Source organism: Fundulus heteroclitus, chromosome 8 (genome assembly GCF_011125445.2).
Source record: "Fundulus heteroclitus isolate FHET01 chromosome 8, MU-UCD_Fhet_4.1, whole genome shotgun sequence".
NCBI lineage: Eukaryota > Metazoa > Chordata > Actinopteri > Cyprinodontiformes > Fundulidae > Fundulus > Fundulus heteroclitus.
The window spans coordinates 10,737,079-10,746,991 of NC_046368.1; positions in this window are offsets into that span (position 1 = coordinate 10,737,079).

The following is a 9,913-nucleotide window of genomic DNA, read 5'->3' on the forward strand; positions in this document are numbered from 1 at the left end:
TTAGAATCAATAAACTTATGGAGTTTAGGGTAGCCTAGAAATTGTTGACTTTTACACATGAGCAACATTATATTAACGCTTAAATAATGTGACATGTTGTACCAGTTCAAGCTGAATTGGTACAACTGTTCAAGCTGGGTTTTCTCCAACACCAGCTTGCCATACTCAAGGAGATAAAAATAAACATGTGATGTTGAAATAAGTTAACACATATTTATATGAAACAAAAAGAATCCAAGTATATAATAAAAATTAAAACAATGATTCCATTCACAAATTAAAAATGTTATCTAAACCACCTTGGCTCTTTATAAAAGATGTAATTACCTCCTAAACCTACTAACTAGTTGTCGCAAGTCATCCAGGTTGTGAATCAGAAAACCGGCCTCATACTCTCCCACAACCACTTTATTGTGTCACTTAAGCTGTTATTTTTCATCAGATATAACTGCATCCACAACTTTCAGAGTTGATGTCACAACTCCAGGTGTTTCTTTGTGGATTAGTTCTTTATTTTCCTGGGATAGTGCATCTTTCTGTTTAATCATCATTTAGTGTTTGCTTTAATTAGTTAGTGGATTATTATTAGCTCCTTGTATCTTGTTTCTGTTAGGTCTCTGTCTCCCTGTTTCAAGGTGCTTTCACATTGGTGCCACAAAGTTGCCACTTTTGCTTGCTGTCACTCGCATGACAATATCGCCAGCTGTTTGCACACCATGCTACAACAATTTCACAACGGGCAACAAGCCAGAAATACAGCAGTACAATGACTCTACAAATAAAAGACTATATTTCTTTCTGTGTAAGTTTCTATCAGACAATTTGCATATTTGTGCATGTACTTGTCATCCAGGTTGTAGGAAAGAAGACAAAAATGTGATTAAAAACACTCTAAATATGTTTGGAAATGCAAATTATTTTATGAAATAATTTATGAATGTTTATTATTTACTGAATCCACACTATGTAAAACTAATTTTACCAAAAACACTTATCAGAAAACACACAGTGAACGAGGTGAAGAAGGGATTCAAGCTGTGTGTGAATCAAATTCAGGAAATTATTTTAGTGTAACATTTACAGAAAGAAACATTACATCACATTTATATCACGATTTGTAATACAAGGTGGAATCACCTGCAGCTTGGCGCATGCGTGATACATTAAAAATGGACCAGGAGTGGGCCTCTGTCCTCTCTACTATCTTTGCTCTGACTGCAAAAGCGGGGTTTAAGCATGACGCTTTCAGGACGAGGCTGCTGTTGCTTGCTGCTCCCTAAAGCCAGTAACTGCAGATTAAATGGTGGTTTTACCTGAAGTCGCCAATCACCAATAACAAAGATAAATTTTGCTAGATTTGTTGCTAGTCGCTTTTAAAAAAAAAAAAAAAAAAAGTTGCAGGAGGGTGTGAAAAGTCACTAAATATAGCAACACCTACAGAGGAAGTTGTTCTCAGATGCTCGAGCCACTGCACTTTCTGACTTCCTGGTTTGCATAAATCCAAAGAAAACGTTTGACCACATCTACTTTCATTCATGCCATCTGTGGCCAGTTTGAGATGTTCTACCAAAAGTTACAATTATGGAACACTGACAAACCTCAGACTGGCAGAAATCCTCTGTGCAAAGGCCCTGCTCTATTTCTGATTGGCTAATGTCCCGGCTCTTCCAGGTTTCATTGATTGAGAGAACTGTCACTCATTGTTAGTTAATTGTTTTCAGCTGCCCTCCTGCTTCCCTCTCTGCTCTTCAGTCGCTATTTAAACCACCTGCTCCTCTCCCTGGTTGTCAGATCCTCCGTTTTGCTACCTTCCATTGTGTAATACCTGTTGTTCCCTGAGGCTGTGTCAATTTAATGCAGTGGTTCCCAACAGAATGGGTCGGAAATGTACCTTTTATTGTTTTTCTCTCTTAATGCATTGAAACTGTCGCTCATGAGATTACTCTTAATAACTTTTACATTTCATAACAGATAAATGCAGTCTATCACAATGATTTCTAACAACTAGAACTTTTCAACATTGCCATATTTTATACACTATATGATATTAACAACAGTCCAAAATAATATAGAGCCATTAATATTAGCGACAAATTACTATTGCATTAATTTTGTACTCTTTTAGGAGTACATTATTATTCGTAAACATTTTTTTATAGCTACATTACCAATGCAGTGAAGCTGTTGGGCTATGAATAAAATAAACCAGTTGTGGTTGTGATTGTTTATTGCCCAGTGATTTCACACGTCATCAATATTTAGTATTTGATAAGCTTCATTAAACAACACAAATTCAAACCACAAATTCAGACCATCTCAGTTAATCATGTCATCACCAAAGTTATACTGGATTTAAATCAGACATTTTAACCACAAATAGTTTGTTACTTAAAACAGACCCATAGCAAAAAAAGTAGTTTAGTCAAGTGTACAACGAGTATACTTATTTCATACTTTAAATGAGGCAGTGTACTTGAAGTTTAATTTTTCTAGATTATATTTCATATACTTTACATAAGTATAGTGGAGTATACTTGGCTTATACTGAAAAGTATAAACAGAACTCTAAGACTAAGTACATTAATACGAAGACCTAAGATTATACTTAAGTGTACTTAATAAAATTTACTTCAAATATACTACTTTATGCCCTGCGACAGACTGGCGACATGTCCAGAGTGTACCCCGCCTCTCGCCCAGTGAACGCTGGAGATCGGAACCAGCACCCCCCGCGACCCCATGAGGGATTAAGCGGTTTAGAAAATGGATGGATGGATGGATACTACTTTATTGTAAAGGGTAGTTTATACATCAGTTTCAAATCATACTGTTAAACGCAGCTAGCATAGTACTAGCTAGGCGCTAATGTACAGAACAACCATAAAAGTATAGACTGTTTTGCAAAAGCAATGTTTCCAAGCTGTTTACAATGTTCAAATTCAACTCACCATGTTGAGCAATGTATCAAAATGTAAGTGAGAAGTAATCTGATGGATTTACTGGGATTCGTAGTGGCTTTTAATGGCGGAGAGGTCACTTCCGATGTCGGCCGAACCACTTCCAGTTTCTGCCGATCCGACCTGAATAACTGTAATTTAATATATCGTAAAGCTCCATAGTGGCATCGAAGATGAGGATCTTACACGTTGCTCTAAGGATTACTTTGTTCTCCATCTACATTTTAATTTATTTAGATCAGGGCAAGCACTGTTCTTCGGGGTTTATTTTGTCTGCTTCAGTTTAGTCTGGGCAGTTTCCATGTAAGTGCATTCTTTGTTCTACAGGATGGACTGTATTGCTGTAGTGAGTGTTGAAGGTGAATAGGATTTCATCTTTCCCAAAACTGAGTAAACACATTTAATTTCTGAATCAATAGGTTTGTGGGATGGGGGAGCAGGGTGTTTGCTTTTTCACATAGGGACAGGTTGGATTAGATGGTTTTCCCTTGACAATATAATTTATCCCAGAGACCTGGTTAGTTATTTAAATTTCTTTATAACCTGAAACCGAACATATAATTGTTAAAAAGAAAAAAGAAATCAGAGGAAATCTGTGAGGGACAAAGTGCCCTTTTCACAGAATGGTAAATTAAAATAAAACTGGTCTAAAATCATTTCTCTATTCCCCAAACATCATTTAGATTTAGAATTGTACTTGCTCCTGGTTTGGAAGCTTGAGGGCAGTTGTTTCTTTTCTTGTCTTTCTTCTAGCAGAAATAATGGCACAGGCGCCTAGAAGTGATTCCATTCCAGAACGACAGCAAACTGTTGCTATGTTTCTATTCTTCTCATGTCATCTTCAGCAGGTGTTGCTTTGTGTTCAGAGCTACAGCTTCCCCTCAGACAGTTGAAAGGAGAAATTGTGACAGGAAGAAAATATCCACCCTGCCGATTTGTCATCATTCTTGTTTCCCCTCATCTGCCTGGGATGTGAGTGGGAATCTGTAACAAGTGGCATAACTCTGGTTAAAAAAATAAATAAATAAAAAATAAAATGTTCAACATCCTAATTGGGAATGACAAGCAGAGTGGTGCAGGCAGCCCAGCTGGGACTTTAAAGAGCTGGAGCTCTATGAAACACAGTAGTATGGATCGGGACCAAGCTGATCCCCTCACGCCTCAGCTAATTAACACCTGGCTTGCTTTTAATTGGCTGTAACCACAGACAGCTTTTCAGAACTCCTACCCCCACTCAAACAACAACCAACGCTGTACAAGATTAACAACTTTGTGTTGGACCTTATCTACATCCCTAGAGTTCCTACCTGTCTGAAGGAGCACATGTTGGAACAGGTGTTCTCATCCTGCCACTCCACCACACAGAGAAGCCAATAATTCAAGTTAAATGTTGTGAATTTTTCATCTTTTGTTTGTACTGCCATTGCAGCCTTTTATGGAGTCTCTACAGTGTTTCTTTTTTTTGTATTATTATAAAATATATCAGAGATATAAAAACATTAATATCCTTTGCATACACTCTGAAAATAGTTAGTTTAAACCCTTATAAGTGCGGGGTCAAATATGGACCAGTCCAACCACCGGTGCATTGACGTATGTCTAATTTTAAGTGTGGAATAAAAACAATAAAATAAAATAAAAACATAACTGAGATGATAAAAAAGTAATACTTGAGTAGATGAATGATTTAATTTTTTGTTAAGTTGAATAAGACTTTTGAGAAATTATTACATTTGCATATGTATTTTTGTGTTATTTACAGTGTTAATCTGCCTCAGCCATGAGGGATATAAATATCACACTAATCTAACAGGCATGATAAATATGATACTGTAGGTTAAAAGTTAAACATAAAGTTGAAAAGTAAAGTTAAAAATGTAAAGTCTTTACTTCATGTTCTGTCTCTTTAGCTGTGATACCATCCTTGTGGGCAGATACTCTGCCATTACCCTCTCTAACATAGAAAGTATTCCTGGATCAATGTGTGCTTCCATGCTCTTTTGTTTCTCTGCTCTGTCTTCTCAAACCCCCGGCCAGTCGTGGCCGGGGGTTTTCACACTGAGCCTGGTTCTCCTGGAGGTTTCTTCCTGTAAAGGGGAGTTTTCCTCTCTACTACATGCATGCTGGGTATGAGGGATTGCTGCAAATCTGACTTGGAAGCACCCGCTGCATGTGGTGTTTCTCCTAGCTTTTGCAGAAAAAAGTGACCTGAGTGAGCCGGCTTCCTTCAGCCGAGAACAGCATAAAGGATTTGCCCCAGCTGTGGGTGAGTGTAGCCCTCATAAGCCAGATCCAAGGATGGCACTGAGTGCAGCCCCACTGCTGACCTGGCAGAGCTTGTCCAGAACAACGAGATCCTAAAACAAGAGCCTTCCCCCAGCTTTCCTCACCCAAGAAGGGGCACTCGCTATGATCTCTGAAATTACTTATCTCCATTGGACGTGGCCCAGTAACCAGAATGGGACAAATTAAATAATGAGGTTAGGCAGGGAAAACAGCGAAGGTGAGTTTTGGTGACACAAGTTTTGTATTTTTTTATTTTTCATTGTTTTTACTGTGCTTTGAAGCTAAAACCTGAAAATGGGGTTTTGGTATAACAATCTTTATTTCCATGAAAATTTTAAATATTTGTTTTTTTTCAGCTCACGCCTTGCACTGAAATATGACTAAAGGTCAGTTTAAACAATATCCCAGAGGTCTGCTAGCTGCAAAGCTAACAGCTTGGTACAAGCCAAGTTAAACATAATTACTGTTTGTTTAAAGATAACGCTTGTTTCGTGCACCCTGCAGTCATCCAATAGTGCCATGAGCATTCATACATTAACAACGAACATTAAAGTTAATTAATGGTATTTTGTGGAACTTACGCGAAAGCCATTAAGATACTTGCCTCATGGTTTACCCAAGTGACCCGGAGAAGCTCCTAACAAAGCTAACCAATTTAAAGCTTCCCTCTATCATCTTAAGTTACCAATCCAAATCAAATTATTTCCGGAGAAATAATCACAGTAATAAATAATCAAAGTTTAGTGATTTTTATTTTGGCAAATCATGTTTTGAAACATTAATTTCTCAAGTAAAACTTCAAAAACATTGGATAATTTTTATGGTAATAGTTTTAAACCATTTTTATTTGTTCTTTGGTTTCTGCTTTTTGTCTACATAGTTATTTAGTTTCTTTAATCTCAATTTTGCTTAGTAGATTCAGTTAAATGTGCCATGACATTACTGTATAAACCATTTTATGTAGTTGATATTGCTGCATATGTAAAATCTCCAAAGAATAAAAAAAGTAATAATAATGTCAACTTGCTGTTTTGTCAGGCCACATGTCCCTCCTCATTAAAAAGGGTTGGTAGCAGTAATGATATGCACCTACAACCATATTTGGAAAACCCGTCAAACGAAGCCATATATCCCATGGTGCGCAGTTGTGCAGGAGCTATGAGCTTGTCTTGTATTTGAACCAATTTGCCAATTTGAACCCTCACTTCGACTTTCTCTGTTGTTGTGTCCTTGGGCAAGACACTTCACCCACTTTGCCTGCTGTCTGTGGTCAGAGGGTCCAGTGGCGCTGATTGTTTGGCAGCCCGCTTCTCTCAGTCTGCCTGCACCAGAGAAACACTGTTTCTAGCTCACATTTTGTGTTTCCTTTCTGTCTTTGTTGTGTTTACACTCCCCATGATCAACCCAGAAGCAGCACACATGAAAATGATAAATGATAAGAGTTTATTGAATAAATGAATGATGTACGGGGAATGGAACCAGGACAGCTGACTGGGAAGGAGGAAGACAGGTTGAGCACCCTCAAGTATGAGGGCAGGATGTAGTGGCGGATGCTGACTTAGGGAGATGGTGATAAGTGGTGGCTTGAAGGTGACTGGTAGGTAGTTGTCAGGCTGATGGAAGTGTGGCTGGAGATCCATTGTTGGAGAGTGGACAGGCCTGGTGGAGATAGGGTCAAGGATGCCAGAAGGGGCAGCAGGGAAGGAAGTGGAATCAAACCCATAACTTTCCAATTGCAAGACAACTACTCTACCCATTGAGCCACAATCAACAAGGTTCAGGTCAGGTACCCCTCAGGAGAGCTAATGCTCGGATGGCTTCTGTTTGTCTCCACTCGCCTTAAATGCTCCTCACTAATTGGTGTGGATGTAAAACACGTCTGGCTGTTTCTCATCCTGCTGGAGAATAGTTAGAACAACACCTCACACCTTCACTGCACACGGCCGCATACCAGACAGCCTGATAGTTGACATTAATTGTGTCAAACTTGATTCTTATAGGTTTGTAATACTGAATAAATTTGATATCTTACCATTTCCTATTTCAAATTGTGGAAGAAGCTTAGCAACGTGTGACTGGGTTGCCCTATGGTTAAAAAGTAATGACCTATTATGAATGATGAGAGACCTTCCATTCTACTCACTAAACTTTCAAGAAATAACCTGGCTGCCTGTGAAAGTATATGACTCTTGTTAGACCAACAAATAAAATCTCCCTCAGTCATTACAATATGGATTTGTTTTTGCAATCATTCCCAGCCCAGAAAATGCACAATCTTTATTGTACTCACTTTATTCGGTGTCTTCATTTATTGGATTACACAGTGAGCTTGCATTGACAATCAAATGTTAGCTTGATAAGGACATTTAAGGACACACCATGGAAAGATGCTGCAAAAGTCATCTGAATTTGGATGCCTTGGAGGCAAACAAAAGGTATATTAAATGACCTCCCATAACTTAGAATTCAGTCATGTTCATAAACACCAAGAGGAAGCAAGTATTGTTTAAAGGACAAAGAAAAATAATAGCTGAGAACTGAAACTGTATTCCACCTGAACTTAACAAAAAAAAAATAAGAAAAATATGGAGGCTTGGTCTCACCCACAGAAGAAACAGGTGTTACCCTGCAACAAAACCTTTCAAATTAAATCTTGTAACAGCAAGTTAATTCAGTCAGATTTTACTTTTCCAGCCAGTTCCTCTCTCAGTATCCCTCTTGCTTACAACTGCTGTTCAAAGTCTGAGCCAATGTTTACGCAAGAGAGAAAAATTAGTCTTAGCTTTCATTTTAGATTAACACAGAGGTGGGTGCTGTGAAAAAGTCTATTATAACAATGCCGTTTCAGGTAATGAGCAAAAGGACAGTAATTCTGTTGTCTTATTACAGTCAGTAATTAAGGCAGTGATTTTGTAATTAAGTTGTGGCAGGTGTAATGTGCTTGGAAATCATCATCTTTTTTCTATCCCAAAAGTGTACTCTTTCCTTAGGAAGATATATTTTAATTAAAACATTCTGAAATCTTGCTCTACCTCCCTCTCAGTTTTGTAGCTTTTCAAATGGCTCTCTGGTCAATCTGTTGAGCTGCATGTTTGCCCGTGTTTGTCTTGTCACACTCATCCTTCTGCTAATGCTGCTCTTTCTGTCGTTCTCTTTCTCTCCCTTTTCTCTCCTCTGCTCTGTCTAAAACAGCTTTGGGTGGCTTCGAGGGCTCTCCGTCCACTGCAGTTCTGCGTTTTAGGGAGGAACAAATTTTTGCCCTGTGAAAAACTTTAAATGATGTCCTCTGCAAACACTCCAGGGACAGAGCTTCTTGCAATATCAGATTAGTCGGGGCATATAGCATGATGTGATTAGGAAAAATGTGGTTCCCAGTATTGCTCTCATTCATTCTCCTGGGTTTGGAAATAAGATCACAATTCTAAATATCTAAAACCTTGAGCAAAGACGATCTGTGTCGGTCTCAAGAGTAAATAATTATTACATGACTGTCTTGGTAAATTTGAGCATTTTAATTCAAAAAGTGCAACTCATATAGATTCATTACAAATGCAGTGGTATTTCTCAAGTGATAGTTTTACTTTTGATGATTTTGGCTTATAGAGAAAACCCAGAATTCTGTTTTTGTCTGTGTATTGGCCTACAGAAACTTGATAAGACTAAACATGAATGTTTACAGCAGATGGTCATACAGTCTACAACATAGTAAGTCACAAAAAGTCATTTAGAAATTGGCTAATCTCAATTTGCTGTATCCAAGAATATTAATACAAAATTAAGCGGAAGGAAAAACACTGGTAGGAAACATCTACAAGTACCATGAACACTTTACATTAACCCCTTTGCTGACAAGCTTATTGGAGAAGTTGATCCCATTCAGCAGGACTTGCCACCTTTCCACATTGCCCAAATAACCTATACAAATCAAGCAATCAAACAATGCAGACTAGCTAAAGGACACAATTAGAGCAACCTGGGCCTCTTTAACACCTCAGCAGTGCCACAGGCATTGGTGCAGGGATCAATGCAAAAGGTGCCCTGACCAAGTATTGTACATTAAATCAACATGCTTTTTAGCAAGTCAACAATTCTTAGTTAGAAAATCCCCTGTTTTATCGGACTTATCTCATGTCTATGCGCTGTATAGTTTTCATTTGATGTAGGCCATAAGCATAACAATGAAATGATTGAGCCTCTGTATGTGTTGCTACAAATTTTGAATTGCATTGCATAAATTACCTTACATTTCAGTTATATGCTTGTTTATTGGGTTATACCTGTATTAACAGTGTTTAAAATGTTGATCATTAGCAGATTATTAATGACCGTATGGATGTAAGGTAGTACAATGGTACTACCATATTTTTCGGACTATAAGGCGCACTGAAAATGCTTAAATCCTCTTAAAAATTGATAGTGTGCCTTATATATGATTACCGTTGTGCTTACAGACCGATTTTATGTGTATAGTGCGCTCAAAAATCTGTTACGACTTTGGTAAGCAACGAAGCCGATCCACTCAATATATTCAGAGCGATACAGCACACTGTGTCACTACTTGATCGGATCCCTGAGCTGTCTACAAGACTGCCTGACTGTAATGTCGAAACTAGAAGTGCATTCATGTAAAGGCGCCCACATACTCGGGTGCACTTCACTCCGCGGAGGTC